This window comes from Pelecanus crispus, chromosome 1, assembly GCF_030463565.1.
Source record: "Pelecanus crispus isolate bPelCri1 chromosome 1, bPelCri1.pri, whole genome shotgun sequence".
Classification (NCBI taxonomy): Eukaryota; Metazoa; Chordata; class Aves; order Pelecaniformes; family Pelecanidae; genus Pelecanus; species Pelecanus crispus.
The window spans coordinates 77,166,340-77,186,395 of NC_134643.1; positions in this window are offsets into that span (position 1 = coordinate 77,166,340).

The following is a 20,056-nucleotide window of genomic DNA, read 5'->3' on the forward strand; positions in this document are numbered from 1 at the left end:
ACAAAACAGCCGTTTTCATGTATTCTCCATACCAAAACAACATTCAAAGAAGTTTCATCAAGAAGACCATACAAGTTCTTATAATAACACTTACCACCACAGGGAAAGTGGAACTGAATCCAGAGGTTATTTAGCTACAGAATTAATTTCTGTAAATCCCATGAAGTCCATACAGCCTGGCATACCAAACACAAGCTTTGGGTTTACACTCCCCCCATCCTGTCTTGTGTCTAGCACTAAGGACCTCTCTTCCATGCAGGAAAACCAGCCATGCCCAGGGAACCAGTTACAATGTGGTTCTCCCTGACACTGACTCAGCAGAACTTTATTCTGCAAAGTAAAGAAAAACTAAACGGTTTATGGCTTTGCTTCTGGAAAACACTGCCTCATGTACTACTTGCTTTTTAGGCCAAGGGCAATAGCATGAATTGCAGGCATGGTTAGAGCACACTTGTGTCTGTTCTGCAAAGTACACCTGGTTTCTCTAGTAGCTGGGACCGGGTCCAAAGGACACAGCTCTTTCTACAACACCACCTTCTGCAGCTTCTGGTAGGCACGGTCACACTGGAAAACTGTCTAGGACTGCCTGACTTCTTTCCCCAGATTTGGACCCAATTAGCACAGTGCATGCAAGGATCACCATGTTAGTCATCCTCTTTTTCTATACCGACTACTATGGCAACAATATACAAAAGCAGAGTCTGGTTCTTCTGTTTCAGAATAACCCCATCAGGGAACAACCAAGATTACCTCGTAGTCTTCAACCAAGGAGATGCCTGCATTTCATAGTGGGCAACAACGGTGTCAGCTGGGAGCACTGCATCCGTATGCCTGACTTGCCCCTAATGTACGTCACACAAACTAATAGGGACATTCAGAGGGTTTCACAAAGCCCTTCAACGTTGGTGACAGTGCCACATGACTGCATTTACCCGTGAGGCAACTGAATATTTTTTAATTAGATATTTCACACCCCTGGAGGAAAAACTGATTCGAAGTGTGCATCTGTGCCCGGGAGTTGACTCTGCAGAGGCTGGGGAGAGCGCCTGCACGGGGGTGACCGACCGCTCGCCTGGCTGGCGAGGCCGTGGCGTGCCAGCTCCGACTGCCGCCTTGCAGAGCGCACGCGGTCACTGGCCTCTGCCGAGAGGAGCTGAGCAAGGAAAAAGACAATTCTGTGAGAGGGAAAACACCCAACAAAAGAGGATGAAATGGAGTAATTAGCTTCTTCCTATGCAATCTCCAGCACGCTGCCAAACTTTCTCGCTGCCGCAGGACAGGCAGACAAAAGGCTTTTTCAGCTGTAACACGTTACACAGCCCTGGCCAACAATGGCAGCTATCTCCTAGTGCCTTTTAGGGACTTGCACGCATGTGCTGCTCTATTTGCAGGCCAAGGGAAAAACAGCCTTAGCATATCAGATGTACGGATACAAAATGCTTGTTGCAGTACTGCTGGCACTCAGCATATGGTTAGCCTGATTTATTTCTGTTGAAACAGAAGCCAGTGTTTCTTCATGCTGAGTCCTTCCATGGTAAAAATAAGGGACGGTCTGTGTCCTGGAGAGTTTAATTCAGCGATAAGGATGACATTTTGTCCTTGCCCTTTTCCATCATTTCTGGATGCAGGCACTTGAATAAAAGGAAGCCAAAGTACCGTATATTATACCTCACACATTTCATTTCCTAGGAACTAAGCGGTGAGTGTTGCTTATGCAGCCTTAAAATGAAAGCGTGTTACAGGAACAGACTGTCCATTTTTGTATTTATATCACTCAGGAAAAACATTTAAAAAGATTCACCCAGCAGCAAGACATTTTTCCTGCAGGACTGCTGGAACATTAGGTTTCTATTCTGTCCATATGCGTGTCTGTATTTCTCACAGACGCTCATGGGAGCTATGGTTTTCAACTATGTGCAGAGGCAGCAAGGGCAAATTAGCATAAAATTAACATGCCATGCTTTGGATTGTAATCGACACAAGGAGAATGACAAACCCACGCTCCCTCTTCCAAACCCTGACTAGATCCCCAAGCCTGACTTCATTTAACGACAAGCAGGAACAGCATGGGAGAAGTGAGGCTCTGACCAGAGCCAAGGGAACAGGGCTCACCTCTAGGTCACCAAGGCTGGTCCTGCCCCACTAGACCCAGTCCTGCCAAGGAGAGGGAAAGCTGACGGTCAGCTACGATGGCATCAGCTGCCCGCGCAAACAGCTCAGACAAGCAGACCTGTGCCATTGCCGAGCCAGGCGACAGGGATGAGGTAGCCTTCTTTGAAGGCAACATACATCTAAGAGCTTCGTCCCCTTGGGCACCCACCACGACAAACCCGCTGCTGCCAATGTGTTCTCGCAACAGCTTCCACCTGTGTTACATGCTTGAGAATTAACGAGATTGTTTGAAGCAGCATTTTGCTAAGGTATCGGGCCAAATGGTAATGCATTCCCTCATGTACTCCTGTAGTTTAAACCACTACAGCATTACTCTCTGCTGCCTGTCCTGAAGAGTCACCATGCAATGTGAAACAACTGCTGCATCGCGCCCTTGCAGAGGCAAACTGTTCCCAATATATACAACATCTGAATGCCCGAGACCAATTGGGACAGAAGACATTACAGAAATAGAGGTTATTAATAACAACAGGACAATATGTAAAATTCAGTGACTCGTTCTCAGGATGTACCTCACAATACCAGTCAAGTTATAAAATTTAAACACAATTACATTCTAGCTGAATATATTTGCCTTATTTTGCAATATACAGTATATTAAACTTTCCCTTTCATGTTTGCATAATAAATCTGAACAGAGCTTTCTATTGCATTCGCACTTGGATGATTGCTTTTGGTTATTTTATAGCACATGCTTTGTATAGGGGGAGGGAGTAAAATTAAGTTTTTATTATGAAACTGTAAAACAAAATTAAATGTGAATGTTCGCCTGCTGTAGAAAGGTGATTAACATACTTCGTGTTAACTCACAGGTGGCACTTTTTATCACTGACATGTAACCACTGATGATATTATAGTTATTGTTGTTATTATTTTGGGGTATGTTTTAGTACCAAAACATAGAACAAAATATGGTTCCACAGTTTCATTTTGCCAGAGGTACACATGCTATGGTGAGGCAGCCAGCCACAAGTATCTCCCATGACTTACCCACAGAATTTGTTAAAGGAGATACAGCGGGTGAAATTCTCCTGTTGGCAGAAGGCCTGCACAGACCCTGAGCAGCATGCCAACCTCTCATCAGCTGTATAGGAGAACACAAATGGGTCTTACATGACTCAGTTGTGGTGGTGGCTCTCAGGAGAGGTGAATTCCCACCTTCTTATTTCTATTCCCAAATTTCACAAACTTTGAGATATAATTCCAGATACAGCTGACTCAGCTGCCAAAATGCCACACAAACTGTGAATGAGAAAAGAAAAACTTGGGGTTTTTCACTCCTGCAAAACAAGGGTGAAGAACCTGCTCCTTGCTAAGGGTCAAACAGATCTTTGAAAACCTTTTGGTAAGTCATATATTAACATAAGCAAAATATACATCACTCGGGGGGAAAAAACCACCAACATTAAAGCAATTCCCTCCCACCTCCCCCAGAGAAAAGCTGTCACAGTAAACTGCAGAATAAATAAGGTATCAGAAGTAAAACATTACATTTGAAAACACAAGTCTTGTACAAACGAGAAAGCTGAAGAAAAGTCTTAAAGAACAACAGAATAAAGGCAGAAAACCTGATATAAACATTTCCAAATTTCCAAACATACCAAGAACAAGGAATGTGAGAGGCAATCTATAGAACCAGTAGAAGATCAAGAAATACGGAAAACCACGAAACTGGTACACTAGAAGCAAAAGTCCATCCAACTGGAGGTCCTGTCTCTGACAGTGATTGGTATCTGGTAATTGAAAACCAGGTTAAGAGAAGGACCAGTATATTTCTTCTCACCTGGCAATCCGCTAGTTAGAGATCTAAAACAAAGCTCGCATCTGCATCTCCCCAGTTTTATACACCTTTGTCATGTATCCTAGTCACCTTTTTTCCAAACTGAAAGTACCGAGGATGAGGAAAAGTATGAAAAGTGTGAGGATTAAGTAACTGGGATACTTCAAGTAAGAAAAAAGATTGGCCTGTGGGCTGCTGGCAGAGATATCTATACGGTCTCACCTCAGGATGGAGGTTAACAAGGGATGATTAGTCACTGTTTCTTAGAATGCAAGAAGTAGGGAGCATTAAAAAGAAATAGCACATACATGCTTTAGAAGCAAGGAAAAGTGGTGTTTTTTCAAGCCACACACGCATTGGGGAACTCACTGCCATAGGACGTTACAGATACACAAAGAATAAACGTGTTCCAAAAAGACAAACTCACAAAAGAAAAGCCTGTCAATGACTACTGGTTATCAAAGGCTCCCTTTCTTCAGAAAGTCCCAAAAGCCTTACCTAGCTGAAAGCAGGGAATTTGTGTCCAAGAGAGGTATGTCTTTATGTAGCCAGGGTTAATATTGTTTTTCTAAGCAACTACTACTGGCGCTGGGCTGGAGGGATCCTTGGCCTTTCCCAACACCCCCAGATTTACATGGGAGAGTAAGACTGTCCCATTAAAACACACATAAATTAAATATCACAGAGCTGCGGCATTATGAAACGAGCTTGCAGATTATAGCTAGGTCTCAACTCTCTTGTCCATACTCCAACTTTCATGCACATATAAATATTAAAATACCAAAACAATGCACTTGAATTTGTAAAATGTAGGCTCATCACCATTCAGAAATGTACCTTTTGTTAGTATGATACTGTGTTATCTGACATAAGTCATTTATTTGCTCATCAGCCCATCATGATTTATGCAAGCCCAGTAAAAGCTATCATGCCATCATTTCCAAAATGGCCCCAATCTCAGTATGCAGTTCTTGGTTTTACACAGATGCTAATTGTTATAACTGCAGGGCAAATCAGCACAACATGACCAAAGAAATAAATTTTGCTGGATGCATAAAAGAAAAAACCCACACCCTGTACTGGTTGGTTCTCCAGAATCACAGTTGCACAATGTTAATACTGTACTCATTATCTTAATAGAAAATAATCCCTTGAAAATTAATTGCCACTAGACATTAATAAGTACTTTGTTAATTAAGCCAGTAAGCCAATTAGGCCCAAGGTGAACTTGAGGGCAATCAACTCCATAAACAGTGTGAGCTATGTCTTAGAAGTGCACTTAACTTTTAAAAAGCCTGTTTTTAGAGACTGGATGGCTTGTGGGATTGCTCATTACAGAGCAAAGCAACTGCCCAAATTCAGCCCAGGTCAGGAGCAGCCAAGAGCCATTATCACTCAGCAGCTTATCTGTGCCTTCAGAGCAGCTGGTCTAGACCTCATTTGAGACCTTACCAACTTGTAATTAATAGCTTCTCTAAGTAAACTAAACCAGAAAGCCAGCAAAAAGTAATTCAAAACTGCCTCCCAGGAAAGATCCTTCTTAAGCTATAAACCAGGGCATGGTGCAGAGAAAGCAATTTACAGCTGACTGTCTTTGGCTCCAGGTAAGCATCAGGCAAGCTGGCCATGCTCCTTCCTCTAGGCTTTTACAGACCATGGGGCGTTCGCAAAACCTGCAGGAGTGAACAGAAATGGCTCAAACCTTTCTGAGGAGATGCAAATGGTTAGCAGCTCTTCCATCTCCAAAAGTCCATATTACGTGGCCTTCCTTATTCACTGGCTACGAATGGAGATGGCACAAGCAGAAATGCAGATACCTCAGAAACAACCATTTCTGCCTTTCCTTTACAGCTGAGAGGAACAGAACCGTTCCTGGGTTTCCATTCCTGCTGAGAACCCCGTGTTTCTCAACACACGGCAAACAGGAAAGCTGATGCGGAGCACCTCGCTGAAACCGCTCCTCTGCGGGCATGGCTGAAGATTTTACTCCCTCTCAAACTCCTCCTGTTGTGGTTTCATTCTATGTCTTTTCACAGGTCTCAGCAAGCTCAAATACTTCAAGCTAAAAGCATCAAACTTTCCTTTCTTCTTAGTTGAAATGAAGGAGGTTTGTCCATGTAGTTAATTTGGCACAGCACTAGAGAAAGCACATTCATTTCTTTAATTGATTATGTTTGAAAAAAGACACCATTAATACTTGCACATTTGTTGACACTTATAAATCTGCCCTAGGTTTTGAGCATGAATCATAACATCTTACAGGTTTGGAACTCTCAGCTCCACCACTGCATGCTTTCTTGCTTCTTTTTTCGGTGGTGTTTCTGAATTTGAATTACCACAACATTTCCGACAGCAATGGGGCAGACCATTGGCTGGGCTCTGGTCCACTGTACATTCAAATCAAAACAAAGAGGATGGGGAAATCACAGTTTCACACCTGGACCTCTCCAGAGGATCAGGTGTAGAATATGGGAAGAACAGTGAACCCGTCAAACGGTTGGTACATGCTGGAGGAATAGTGCCATGCCTTATACTTTTTCTGGGGCTAACTATGCCCACATTACTTCATCTTTCCCACCAGAAGCATGGACTGCAGAGCAATGTATATGAGAAAGTAATACGTATGTAGCTAAAAGGCCTTGAAATTCACAGAATGTAAATGAACAGCCAATTATTCTGTGAATAATGACGAGCTGCTAAGTTGGAACATGTTCAGGTATGTGCGTAAGTCTCTGTAATCATTTTTATTAATTTTTAAGAATACTGGATCATCTCATCTGAAGCCAAAAACATTAATACTTGCAATAATTAGTGTTCATAATACAGTATATCTTTTGAGTTTTACTGCAGTCATTTGAATCTTTCCTTCCAATGACTTTCTAAAAAAGATCACCTTGATGAAGAGGGTTTAGGTTTGTTTTCAGCCTGGTGAAAAATATTTTTCTAGAATAGGGATCTGTTTCCTGCCTTTGTTTTTCTTGTCTGTCTTTTCTGAGTGTTTTTTTTTGTCTCTTCCTGCCTTAGTAGAATATGGGAATAATGATGTAGGCTTGACTATGCATATAAATTGAATAATTTGCAATAATGCTCTAAAATGCCATCGGGATGGAATTCAAAGGGCTGTTTGCAAAAACAATTGCTTTTTTTAAAAATTAATTTCTGAAAAATAAATGCAGAAAGTGGCTAGATGGCTCAGGGGATTGAAAATGGCATAGAGAGACTTTCATCTCCCGGTCACTGCTTCAGATCCTACTTAGGCTGAAGAGCAACTGGAAGCTATTATGAGAAAGATATTTTGGGTCTCTGCAAATTTTAACATAATAATCTGTGCTGAGGTTATGAGCAAGGTTGGAGTTCACTGAGAAGAATAGCAAAGGCTCAATTCTACTACATATTTTGGAGAGTTTATTTTCTTTTTTAAAGTCATTCTACTGATAAAATATAAATCTATCTTTGTTTTTAAATAGCAATCATTTAATCACAGAATTTGTGAAGCAAAACAGCATTCATGTCCTTAGCCATAACTATAACTGGTTACTCCTTCTCAGACCTATATACATTTTTTTGCTGGTGTTATCAGTGCTGCTGATGTATTTTCATGAAAGTAATCACATGTGTCAAGTTGGTTCTGTAACAGGAGGAGGTAAAAGACATTTAAGCCACTTAAATCAGACTGAAAGAAAAAAGAAATTATGTTTTCAGGATGGAGTCATGGTTCAATGGTATTAAGAACCTCAGGCAGTTTAAGATAAATGCGCAATCACTTTACAGTCTTCATCTATTTGGAAGACATCAACAAACACCCTTTTCCTACATAAAATTGCAATATTTGGATATGTATTTCTGTCTGCTGATTTCTGGTCAGGACCAGAACTAGCATTAGAAGCTTTAAAATTATCCACCTGGTTTTATGAATGATCGATCTGGATCAGGCATCAGGTCCATCCCTTCCACAGAGAGAATCAGATGCTTCAGAGAGGTGCTTCACCAAAAGCAGGAATGCCTGAGAATGGGAGGATGCCCAGGCTGCTTTTGTGGATAGGAATGACAGGCCATTGCCTATGGTTTTCCACATGCTATGCCCAAGTTTCACAACCAAACCCCTGCTGATTTCCAAAGCTTCCTATAAGTAGAGTGAAAACATCTACAGGAGCATGCACTTCAACACTCGCTAAGGTGTGTAGTAAACAGCTTAAGAATGTGGTTATTTTTTTCTGGTAATATCTACAATATCTTAAGAGATTTCCAAACAGCAAAGGAGGAATGGACTGTGGCCCAAAAAATAAACAGATTGAAGATTTAAAGGATGTGATGCCTGAGTGTTCAAGAGCTGCCAGTAGCAGCTTTCTACTGATGCAGACATGGTGAGTGGCTACTTTAATGTCAACACAGAAAAAGGTTATAGCATTGGTTTTATTTTAAGCTTGAATAAACCTATTGCCAGATATTCACATAACTGTGCACATCTATCTGCTCATTTCCTACAGAGATGCATCTTCAGGATTTCAATGAGGGGGCAGCAGGATCAGGCACAAAGGGAGCAGGAACATGACCACATGAAAACACGTCAATATAGCTGGCCTTCTAGAAAAGGCCAAGATGATTGGGTTAACCTTGAATTAAATGAGATCCAGATCTGAGCAGAGCCAGCATATTCCCAAGCTTTGTTTGCTCTGCAGTTGCTGCTCTGTGGAGGGTGGATGTCACCACCCAATGCTGTCCATCCAGCACTTCACACAAGTAAAGAGAAGAGAAGATGAAGTGGGAAAACCATCATTGTCACTTCTTTCTAGAGAGGATATTAGTCTCTGCTGCTTCTGAGGAGGGCAGAGTGATTTACCTCAGCTTTATCAGTCACTTGGAAAGTGAGCTCCAGAGCCACAGCTCCTGGCTGCTAAGGACGATACTGTCACCAGAGCTGATCTTTCTGCTGTGGGAACAGCAACAAGGCATGAACTGTTTCTGTACGGCTGTGACTACCCTCTGACCTCCCTTAGATAAAGCGCTGCTCTGTTACAAAGGTGGTATAGCAAACACAGAGAGAAACACAACCTCTTGGGCAGGTAGAAGAGCTCGGTTAACTTCCCTGAATGCCCTTCACAATTAGGCAGTGAAACACTGCATGTTTAATCATGGTGAAGGATAATAGAGATCAGAGAACCAGGGAGACAGCTCAACTAACTCCAGGCATGCTCTGTTAAATGCTGTATGATATAAAAATGGTTTATAGCCCATGCAGCATACTTCCCCTGGATAAGGACCATCACACACTGAAATTAAAAGTAATTAGTGTCCCTTAAGGGTTTAAAGAGAATTGTTTTTATAAAGCATTTCCTTCAATCTTTATATTTAGCCAAAAAAAAAAAAAAAAACCAAAAAACCAAAACGTCAGGAAAGGCATTTTTATGCAGAGTGGCATTTGTTTATGTTTAACACCTTAAAAGATTGGAGCTGACTTTCAGAGCAGTTATTACAGCTACAAAAAAGTTGCTGTTAAACTCCCTAAATGATACCATTGAGACTGACTGGCAGCCCATGCTGTGCGAATGCAAAACACACTGTAATCTGCTGGTCCCAGAGCGGTTTCAGAACAGAGGCGGGGGCTCACTCTGGAGACCCCGCACTTCTGCACTCGCGCAGAGAGAGCATGTAACCCTCACCTTGGCAGCCCAACGCTGCTCAGACGTGGGAGACGGCGCGGTCGTGCGGGTGTGGGTTACAGCCTGCCTGGCCAGGCTAGCAAGTGGGAACCATGGTGCCTATTCTGGTAGTTACTGATGGCTGGAAAACCAGTACAAGCAAAGCCTTCATGACTAAATGCAGGCCTTGGAGGAGGAAGGGGATACGTAGAGGAATGTACTTGTGGAGTGGATGGTGATCCTTCAGATGAGCAAGAGCTGCCCCTTACAACCCTCATTCCACGGTATCCACACCAGAGGGTGGCACGGAGGAAGCATTTCCTATACTTGTCCTCCGGACCTACTGGAAGTACAGGGGTATTACAACATATTTCTCAAGGTTACCTCAAATCACAGAAAGAAAAAGGCTAATACTAATGATACTACCAACAATCTGAAGCATGTTAAATCTTGTTAGAGTTTCATAACACTATGGTGTGTCTACGTATGCAGAGTGGCATTTTTTTTTTTAAAAGACTGGAGTGCTCAGGAATTTGATGCTGACTGGTAATGAACTCTTTCCCCTCCAAAGACTTTGATTCAGCCACCTCAACAAAGTATTTCTGCTTTATTTGGTGATTAATCTGAAGAACTGATTTCCATACTAACATTTAAACGAGCAGCTCGATGCTGAGAACACAATGGCCTACATTTTGCAACTTGAAGAATGATTGCTGTGCTTTATTTATGAGCTATTGGTTTAGCAACTTAGAAAAATACCCATCAAAAGCCACAGAGGTTAAACAACATTAAGAAATGAAGTACAACTTAATAAAAATAAAAGCACTGATAGATTTCCACTCATCATTAAACCTCACATCACCCCTGTAAAACCATGTCCTCAGACAAAGATGAAGAGTTTGAAAAAGTACTGAAATTTCTTTGCCCTCTTTTTAATGCTTTATTAGTTTAGATTCTACCGCAAATTGCAAGATTTACAACCAAATGCTCCAGTGCTGTGTAACAGTATGATATCTTCTAATGTTCCACTCTCTCTGTTTCTAATTGCTATGCTGTATGTACTGCCAAAGCACTACAATGCTTTGAGCTGGACTCCATCTTGCAAGGCTTTCCTACAATTACAATAACATTTACTGATCTTTAAAATTGTTCAACATCCAGAATCTTCTCCCAGGTTAAACCTTAGGAGCTAGCCATGGCATAATGGAAGTTAGCATTTCTATAAAAGGCACTAGATTTGCCAGCGTGAGAAATTGTACTGAATCACAAAATATCTCAAGGCAACAGTAATGACGTTTGCTTTACAGTAAATAAACGTGCTTCAGCTTCATCTGATAGTTCAGTTTACAAGCTCGTTTGATCCTTGAGCCTGCTATTGAGAAAGGCAATACAGCTGCCAAATGTGATGAGGTTTTTGAAAAAACAGACACAGCCATAATGGTAGACAGGAGCCTGAGAGTTTACAACCCCCACCATTCCTCTCCAGGATGTGATCAGCTGTGCCTGAGCCGTTCTCCAGGTGCCTGTCACATCACTCCTGAGCAAGTGCCAGCAACACAGACTATACAATCTCCCCTTGTACATCTGTTTAACAACGCATAACTATCATTACTGTTTCAAAGCTTTTCATCCAACATCTAACTTTCATCTTCCTGTCCGCAATTTTAGTCTATTACCTCTTGTCTTACCAATAGCGTACACGGATAAATACGTGCATGTGTGTCTCCTTTAGAGTTATCTTTGGGCAGAAATATTAATCTGGGGACTTTGAGACTACAATATTATTTAATCTTCTAAACACTCCTTTACTTCCTTCACATTGTTATGATTGAAGAACCCATTAGCTGACTGCACACACGCGCACAAGAAGAAAGAAAGAATTATAAGTACAATATTAAGCAGCATATGGTAAACCCATTTATGTCTGTCTGTCTACGGCAGGTCAGGTACTGAATGGGACTCATTTCCCGGAGTCATTGTTAGCAGTGTGGGGACTACATTGGTGGGTAATGGCTGGAATACAGAGTGCTCTGTGACTAATTGCATATTTGATATTCATGAGATAAATTAATTAGCTGCTTATTCCCAATGAATAGCCTGGACTCAAATAAAGCTGTCAGATGTGAGGTATGGTACATGTACACGTGTTAAAAATAGCTCCTAAGGTGTGTGTGTGTATATATATATATGAGTCTGCTACTACAAAATTTAATTTAGCTTTGCCCTCAGCCAGGAGTTGCCTGGAGACTGGCTAATAACAAAAGCACTCAAGATATTTTTTTCTTTTTCTATTTTATTTCCTTTTCTTTTTGAATAGATGTATTTTACCACTTCAGCCTTGATACAAAATAGCTATAAAAGCTGTTCAGCATGGTATTCATTTATGCAAAATCTAACCTAAATAATGGATGGGGGGGGAAAAAAATTGCTGTGGCTTTTACCTAGGGTAGGACTAAAACTGTTCCTGGTTTAAGTCCCACTGATGCGATTTAGCTGGCTTAGGACAATAGTCTAACCTGGATTGGCTCCAAGGTTGCTTCCTTTTAAACTGGGAATAGTCCAGTACTGCCAGAGTGTCAGCCTGAAGTGGGTTTAGTTCTTGGAGGCTTCAGCAATCCAGGTGGCTGCCCTCAACCTGCAAAATGCCTCTCCCTCTTCTGCTGCCATGTGTCCGGGCTGTGGGTTAGAGTCACGGCTCCAGTGACACAAAAGGGCAAGCTGCTGCACCATGCCTCCCTGGCCACACGTAGGCCAAGTACATTTTGTTTGTTGTGGTTTTCCTGTCAACCTGAAGTCCTACAGAGACAAGGTTTGTACAGTTACTCCCTGTCTCCATGCACTTCTGTTTGTATCCCTTGCCCAGTAACTTCTAAGGCTTTTGCTCAGAATCAGTGAAATCTGACAGAGGAGTAAGTCTCTCAAAGTGAACTAAATAACCACAATTTTCCCAAAAATAAGCGGCCAGGTAAAGGATGGAGATCTTATTAATATTCCCACCCATGAAAAAAATGCAGCTGCACTAGCCTGTTCCTTAGTAAATACTGGAGAGTACATTGGAAGACAGGCTGGCCAGTCCCTGTCAACCCAGAAGAAACGTTCACAGAGGTTTTACCTTCTCATGCTCTACTGCACTAAGATATAAAAGCTCAAACGTAACTAAGTTTTGTTAGTGCTGGGGCTTGTATAATTTCTCAAGTGTTCTTGATGATGGGACTCCACCACTGTCATCTAATTTTGTGTTGTAGTACCTGGAGTTCACACCCAAGGTGAGGTGTTTGAGATTAGAGGTGTGAAAAGGCTGGGAATTCCACCCAGGAAAAGTTTTTGAGATATTAAATAACAGAATTGGTTTCAATTTAAGAGACAAGGGGAAAATGTATTATTCTCCGAGTGAGTTTTCCTGACTTTGTGGACTGAAGCTTGAAAGGACTTCCTTCTGTAATCTGCAAAGTCTTTTTTCAAAAGAGGAACATTTCATCCTCAAAATGTGTGAGTATAATACATCAACACAAGATGAGTACAGGATTTTTCCTCTGTAACTGAATTTCTGCACCACCGACATCATTTCACAAAACATTTCAAGTTCAGCTATACTCTTTTTTCCAACCAAAAGTGCTTCAGGAACAGCTTTCCCATAGCCCTACCTGCCTACATAACTGATGAACTTTGTAGTGCCTCCTGCGACTTCACTTAGCTCCTACAAAGAAAAGTACTGAGTGGGGCAGCATGCCTCGACTTTAACTGTACTGCTTTGTGCTCAGCTAGGAGGATCTGAAAACAGCTGGAAGTGTTCACAGTGCTTAAAAATACCTCAGAATCCCGGTGGGTCTAGAGGCAGGGGGAGAAATCTCTGCTCTGCCAGCCCCAGTTTCCCTGCTGCTGGCATTTTATAGAAGCCTTTGCAAATCTCATTTGCTGCAAATTCAGTAAACTTTGGGGGGGGGGGGGGGGGGGGCAGCATGAATGCTGTTGTAACACCCAGCAACGCAATGTGCTTAAACCAGATGACACACGAAGAACAGAAACTAGCTGCCAGGATCTCCACAATGTGTGTGGATAGCAAGACCTCCTGCATCCCAACAAAAAGTCTCCTTGTAGCAGAGGAATTAGAGAGGTAGGTATATTAAGCTAACGTACAGCATCAGGCAATGTTGTCTTGGCTAAGTACTACTACCAGTCTTTAAAGATTACGGTAAACATAACTAACTGAAATAAAGATGATTACCACCATCACAAAAGGAAATCCTCAGATTTATATTCTGCCTCAGAGCTAACCTTCAGGACACAAAAAGGATATCGTATACCTCGGATCAAAGCAAAACCATTCTTGTAGCTATTCATCTTTTGAGAATAATCAAAATGTAAGAGGAGGAGGAAGGCAAAGGGATGCCATTTAAAACTACCTCACCCAGAGCTTCCAGGTATGAGAGAGAAACTGCAGCAGCTCAGGCTTGGGGGCTGTGCTTTTGTGGTGGGTTTTGTTTGTTGTTTTTCTTTAAAAAAAACCCCAAACGCTAATGAGCTTAACTAAATCCTAAATTACATAAATTAATTACTTTCTAAGGAAAATTTGAAATTATAAACAAATGGCTTTTTGATTATACTTTTATCTGGATAAAACTGCATCAATTACATACCTTGCACTTCAGAAAATAGTTCCCCTTAAGGTGATTATATCTTAAACAGCTTTATCTGTGAAATTCATAGCTGCAAATATATTTGTCTGCAGCATTTTCCAGGTACAGCCAAAAAAAAAGAAGAAATCATTAGCTTCTCCCTTCAGTACCAGCTTTTCATTATGAAAAAAACATTATATGTAAACAGAAATCAACTTAGCCTTCAAAGAAAAAAACCTAATCCAAACCCAAGGCTTTGGTTTCAAATTGTCTAATCCACAGGTTGCTAAAATCAAAATAATCTTCTACATTCATTGTTTGACAATTACCTTCAGCTTCTTATTTCCTTTATTTTTTTAATACAGGATTGATATGTGTAAAATTTTTGTATGTACAGTGAATTTATAAAATAATAATAAAACCACAAAGGCTTGCTCAGAACACTAGGCTGCATGACTAAGCACAGCAATATCAGAAAGTGCTAAAGTTAAGGCTGCACTCATACTTTAACTGTGCCTTCAGCTCTCTTCAGTACGAGTTACATGATAACGTTATAATCTGATTTGGCATGTAGGGACTGCTCAGTGCTCAATATTTTGAGTATTTTACAAATGAAATACTTAATCTCTGGTCTTGGATGTGTAACATGGAAGTTTCTTTTCTTATAGCCTTAATCTTCACAAACATAAATTGCATGCTATTCTTTGAAATAAAGGTGCCGAATTCTTAAATCAGGCAGGCAACGAAGTGGATTGTGGTCGTTCTAGGTTATGTTTTCATAAGATTCCCAAGCAAAGTCCATTCTGGTCACCTCCTCTTCTCTCCTAGCACAGGACCTATAGTGCCTTGGTAGGTAACAGTTGTTCTATATGCGGAGGGGAGTCCAACACTGAAATAACTATGGATCAGGTCAGGAATGAAACAAGGACTGGCAGATGTCCACAGAGGTGCCTGGGCTAGGAAGTCACATGAAATTTTCTGTTTTATGAGCACCAAACATGCAGAAAGAACAAAAGTGAAATCCACTCATCTCCAGGGACCTGAATCATCTGTGCAAGGAATATTTGACTGGTAGCTTTGTGTTTCCTTAAAAGCTAATAAGGATATTAGAAAGTTCTAAGTAGTATTTGGGAGGGGGTTTCTTAGAAATTACTTCTTGCCCAAAGATAGTACTGTTCCCATAGTATGTACTTGTGGAGCCTAAAGACAAAACAGTATTTAAGTATCTTTTACGAAATACTCTCCACTAGCAGCATTTTCTGTTGCTGGTACTCTTTCAGATGCTTTCTGTGAATTGAAACACATGAAACCATTGCACTTGGTAGAATCACAGGAATGGACCTGAGATTTTTCTCTATGCAGCTACAGTTTGGGCAGCAAGGTCTGCAAGGCAGAGCGGGTCGAATGAGGCTTTGGAAAGAGATGCTGGAGGATCACGTTCTGTCCCAGTGCCACCAGGTTTCCTGCACAACCACATTTGTACTGTCATCTACTGTCCTTATCTTTATTAACAAACCTATTATGTTACTCTTGTTGCTTATGTGAAACCTTTCCTGACTGACAGCAAATCAGTAGGATACCGAGAAATAATAGAAGTTGTTCCTTTTGGGAGCACAGAATCACAACTCTGTTTTAAGTATTGGCCAACATTCCCCCCCCACACCCGCCTTCTTTTTTCTTCCCCATTATTCTTTTCTTACTTTACTAGATACACTAATAAAAATAATCTAGGCTCTTACCAAATATATTGCTTTTATTACACCAACAAAAGAGATCAGCATCCATTATTCCACTTTCCAACAATCTTTGTCTCATAAACAATACATGAATTGGGGACAAAGACTGGTGTGTCCATAATATAACCAAGACATGGTTCACACGTTCAGACTTAAAGGGGTTTTCACACCTTGCTCAATGCACACTTGGGTTTGCTACTTTTCAGGTGTCAACCGTAAATGCCATGGAGTTCTGTTTAATCAGCTATGGCTGCTGTTATTAGTGTTAGTGTTTAGCTCTTCAGAGATTCTCTCTCATTTATGCCATGCTCTCTGGAAAACTGTGGGAGTGCTGCTTTCTGAATGCAGGCTGTGGGTTAATGATTTTATGGGAGACATCTCTGATGGAGGCTGACCCAAGAGCAGAGCAAATGGGTCCCAGATTAGAAATTTTTTTTTTCCCCACAAGATTTTTATGAAAAGGCTCTGCTAAAGGCACACGCCTCATTATTTGCTGCAGCTGGACTAAATTCAGAGATAACATCAGTGGTTCTGAGAGCTACAGGATTTGTTCAAATCAAATTTAGGGAACTGAAAGGGTTGGGTTTTTTTTTAATAGCATTTCTCTCTTTTCATATCAAACTAAGTTATTTTGCACTGTACTTAAGTTTATCAATCCACACTATTATTTGAACTACTGCTAAAATGAGGAGATCCTTGAGGCACGGACCAGACTTTATTTTGGTGTTGTCCAGCTTGAGATCTTGGTTAGTGAGCCAAGCTCCAAGATACTCTCAGAATACAAGCACACAAATCAGTGTATTTTCTCCTTTTTTCTTTGTTTTTGCAATCAGCCAAAGTCATTCCTCCACTGAACTGAATATGTAGAAATACAGAAGGAAGGACAACCAGTGGCCCAAAGAACGAGTAGTTCAGTTATGGTGGACTTAGTGCTCAGCCAGTTCTCACTGACAATGTGAATGCAAGCATACTTTCCCCAAGGGATATGCAGGCATTTTACACATATTGTATATTTGTAGATTCACATATGTGCACAAAAATAAACCTTACAGATGAAAGGCAGTCACCTGTTGGGTGTAACACAGAAGTTGACAATTGCCACAGACATTTTGCTTCTCTGAATAAGCAGGAATGCCTAAGTTGCTCCTGCAGGGACAGAGCTAACGCTCTGCGCAGTCAGTGAGAAGGTTGTCCCTCTTCTCAATAGGACTATGAAGCAAAACTCTAACCCAAGTACAGAAAATGGGCCTGAGCCAAAATGCACTCTGACTAATGCAACCTCCATTGAACTCTGTGGACCGTGGATGAAATCCTAGAAGTATTACAGTGTTTTTCACTGCTCATGCTGAATTTTTTCTACCATAGTTCCTTTAATACTTAAAATTGCTAATTCAATGAAATCTTTTCCAGCAGTTTATACGCCCAGCTTAAGTACATCTTTCAAAACACAGGATTTTCTCCATAAACCCCTCCTATAATATCCTGAGATGAGGCAGAAGAGATAGTCTAGTGATACAGTAGTTAGGATGTGACATTCCTGACTCCCTAGGAGCAACTGCATGAAAGCCTGAAGAAACTTTTCTAGGAAGACGTGGGAGGTGTTACGGGGTACGAGTCTTTTCCTTAGGCCTAAAGAAACTCACAGCACTTTAAAAATATTGCAGATAAGTTCATCCCACTTTCATAGCCTCACTGGGACCTACTCAACTCAGTATGAGTCACTTTTCTTTCCAGAAGTGCTTCACAGTACATGAGCATGAGCAGACTTAGAAAACTGTGAGTCACAGCTGACTAACAACTCATAACAGGTCAGTGAAACATTGGCATGACATTGGCAAGGAGCCTTTCCAGAAATAATTAACAACAAACAGCCATTCACTCTTATTATCCGAGTGATTATATCAGAGAAAAAAAATAGGGGCTTGTTTAATAGGGTTTTTTTTGTGTAACTGAAGAACCATTAAAGGGACACATAAGGGGACACTGACATATGCCGCTCTAAACCCAATCCCACATGCTACCCAGGTGTTGTCCCTCTGATCAAACTATTTTACAAGAAACAGTCTGTAGTACCTGGACTGTCAGCTTTGGTCTACCGGTGCTGGCACCCCCCAATCAACCCGTATTAACTACTACAATGCATATGTTAAATAACAGTCACATGCAGTGTTACTATCTGGATGCATGTTTATGAGCATGCCTGCGTTATCCTTCAGCCTCTGATGAACGCTTTAAAAAAACACCAGTACATGAATTCACACTACCTATTCACAACCTAATAGCCAAGTACAAATACCTGGCCCAGGAGCCTGACAAACCTATATTTTATTGCTGAAATTGCTACTTAGCAGTGCTTACTAATTTCAAAAGATAGCTTTCCTCTTCCTCCTGCTATCACGGAGTGGTACCCTGGATACCTCAGCCACTTTCCTGCCACTCGCAACAGGAAAACAACTGACAAACTTGGAAAGGATATCTTGGCAAGCATCAGTGAGAACAGTAACCACTGTGTGTTCCTACACATCCCCTTTTACTTACACGTTTGTTGATGCAAGTATCTATCTATAAGTTAGACACTAATAGTGCATGAGGAAGCCAACATTTCAAAATCAAACCAACTGGTCTATGTAAACCTATTTGTCTTAGGACTATGTGTGCCATTAACTATTAATAACCAAGCATACACCATAGGAAAAATCTAAGAAAATAAAATCAGTTGTTAAATCCACTAATTTAGTGCATCCATCAACCAGCCAATGCTAGTCCACTTATATTTGGCTCTTTTTGTTAATTATGCACTTTTTTCTGTCCTTGTCTAAAAAAGTATCTCTTTTTTTTTTTTTTTCCCTGGTTCCTGAAAGTGTCAATTCAGTTGAAATAACAACAAAAAATTGGGGACTTTTTCCAGAAGGTTGACTGATCTGGCCTGATTGATAACTCTGATAAAGTGCTATGTGCAACAAGCAGTGCATGTTAAGTTGTTAGCCTCTATGGGTTTCATGTGAGTAATTTAAAAAAAAAAAAAGTTTTTTTAGTCTCTTATCCTCTATCATTATTTTTTTCCTACATGAATAGGATCTGTGCAAGGTTCTTAAAACTTTGAGCTATCCACACAAAATGGAAAGACAAAGGAGTACAATGTAGAGCAGTTTGTAAAAATATCAGTGCTACTGTCCTTGTGGTAAAAAGAAAACAGCAGCAGCAGAAAGTATCTCCTCTCAAAGCTTATAGCAAAACACAAATAACTGTATGTGTGTATGTACGTACGTATATATACATAAACTCATATAAATACCCACCCACCATTTCTAATCATTACTGTCCTTTAAAGTGAGATGCAAATGAATGCAAACTGCTGTTGTCTAAGCACAGTAAAATAAACAAAACAAACAAAATTATCACACAGACTGAGTTTTGCCTGAACAATAAGAATAAATAAATTTGTCAATAAATGTAATTTTTCTTTTTAATCACATAATGACTGCAACTGGAAATTTTAATGTACCTATTTGAATTTATTTATCCAGTTGTTCTCAACTCAGACACATCTTGGCGTATGGATACTTGTGAACTGTATGCTATCAGAGTTTGATCTGCAGAACTAGGATGGTTCCGTTTGTGTTGCGATTGCTTAAGCTGTCATTGGGCGAGTTTTGTTCCTTGACTGGAGAACATCAAAACATTTGGGAAGTGGGAAAGGTGGTGGTCAGAAACACGTAAGCAAATTTAGAATTAATTTTTGCCAGTACATGTGGAAACTGCACAAATCCTGCTTTGAAGTTTGCTTTATGTGATCCCACACACTGGCTAAATTTGATTGCCGAACCAAACGTTAAAGGGTCAGAGGAGGAAGAAAGCATAAAACTGTCAGCAGTGTTTGCTGCTCGGAATCTAAGTTCAGCATCACTGGAGTCTGGATCAGACTTTAAAAAATTCATGGAGGTCCCTCCATCAACTTCAGTACATTTCAGGTCAGATCTTTCTGGAATACAGACATTAAAGATTAGCCAATTAAATACAAATAATCTTCCTTTGGGCAACTCCACAAATCTGCTATTTATATAATGTGGTAAAGGCTGAGCTAGTTTTGCTTATCTGTATCAGCAGATTGTC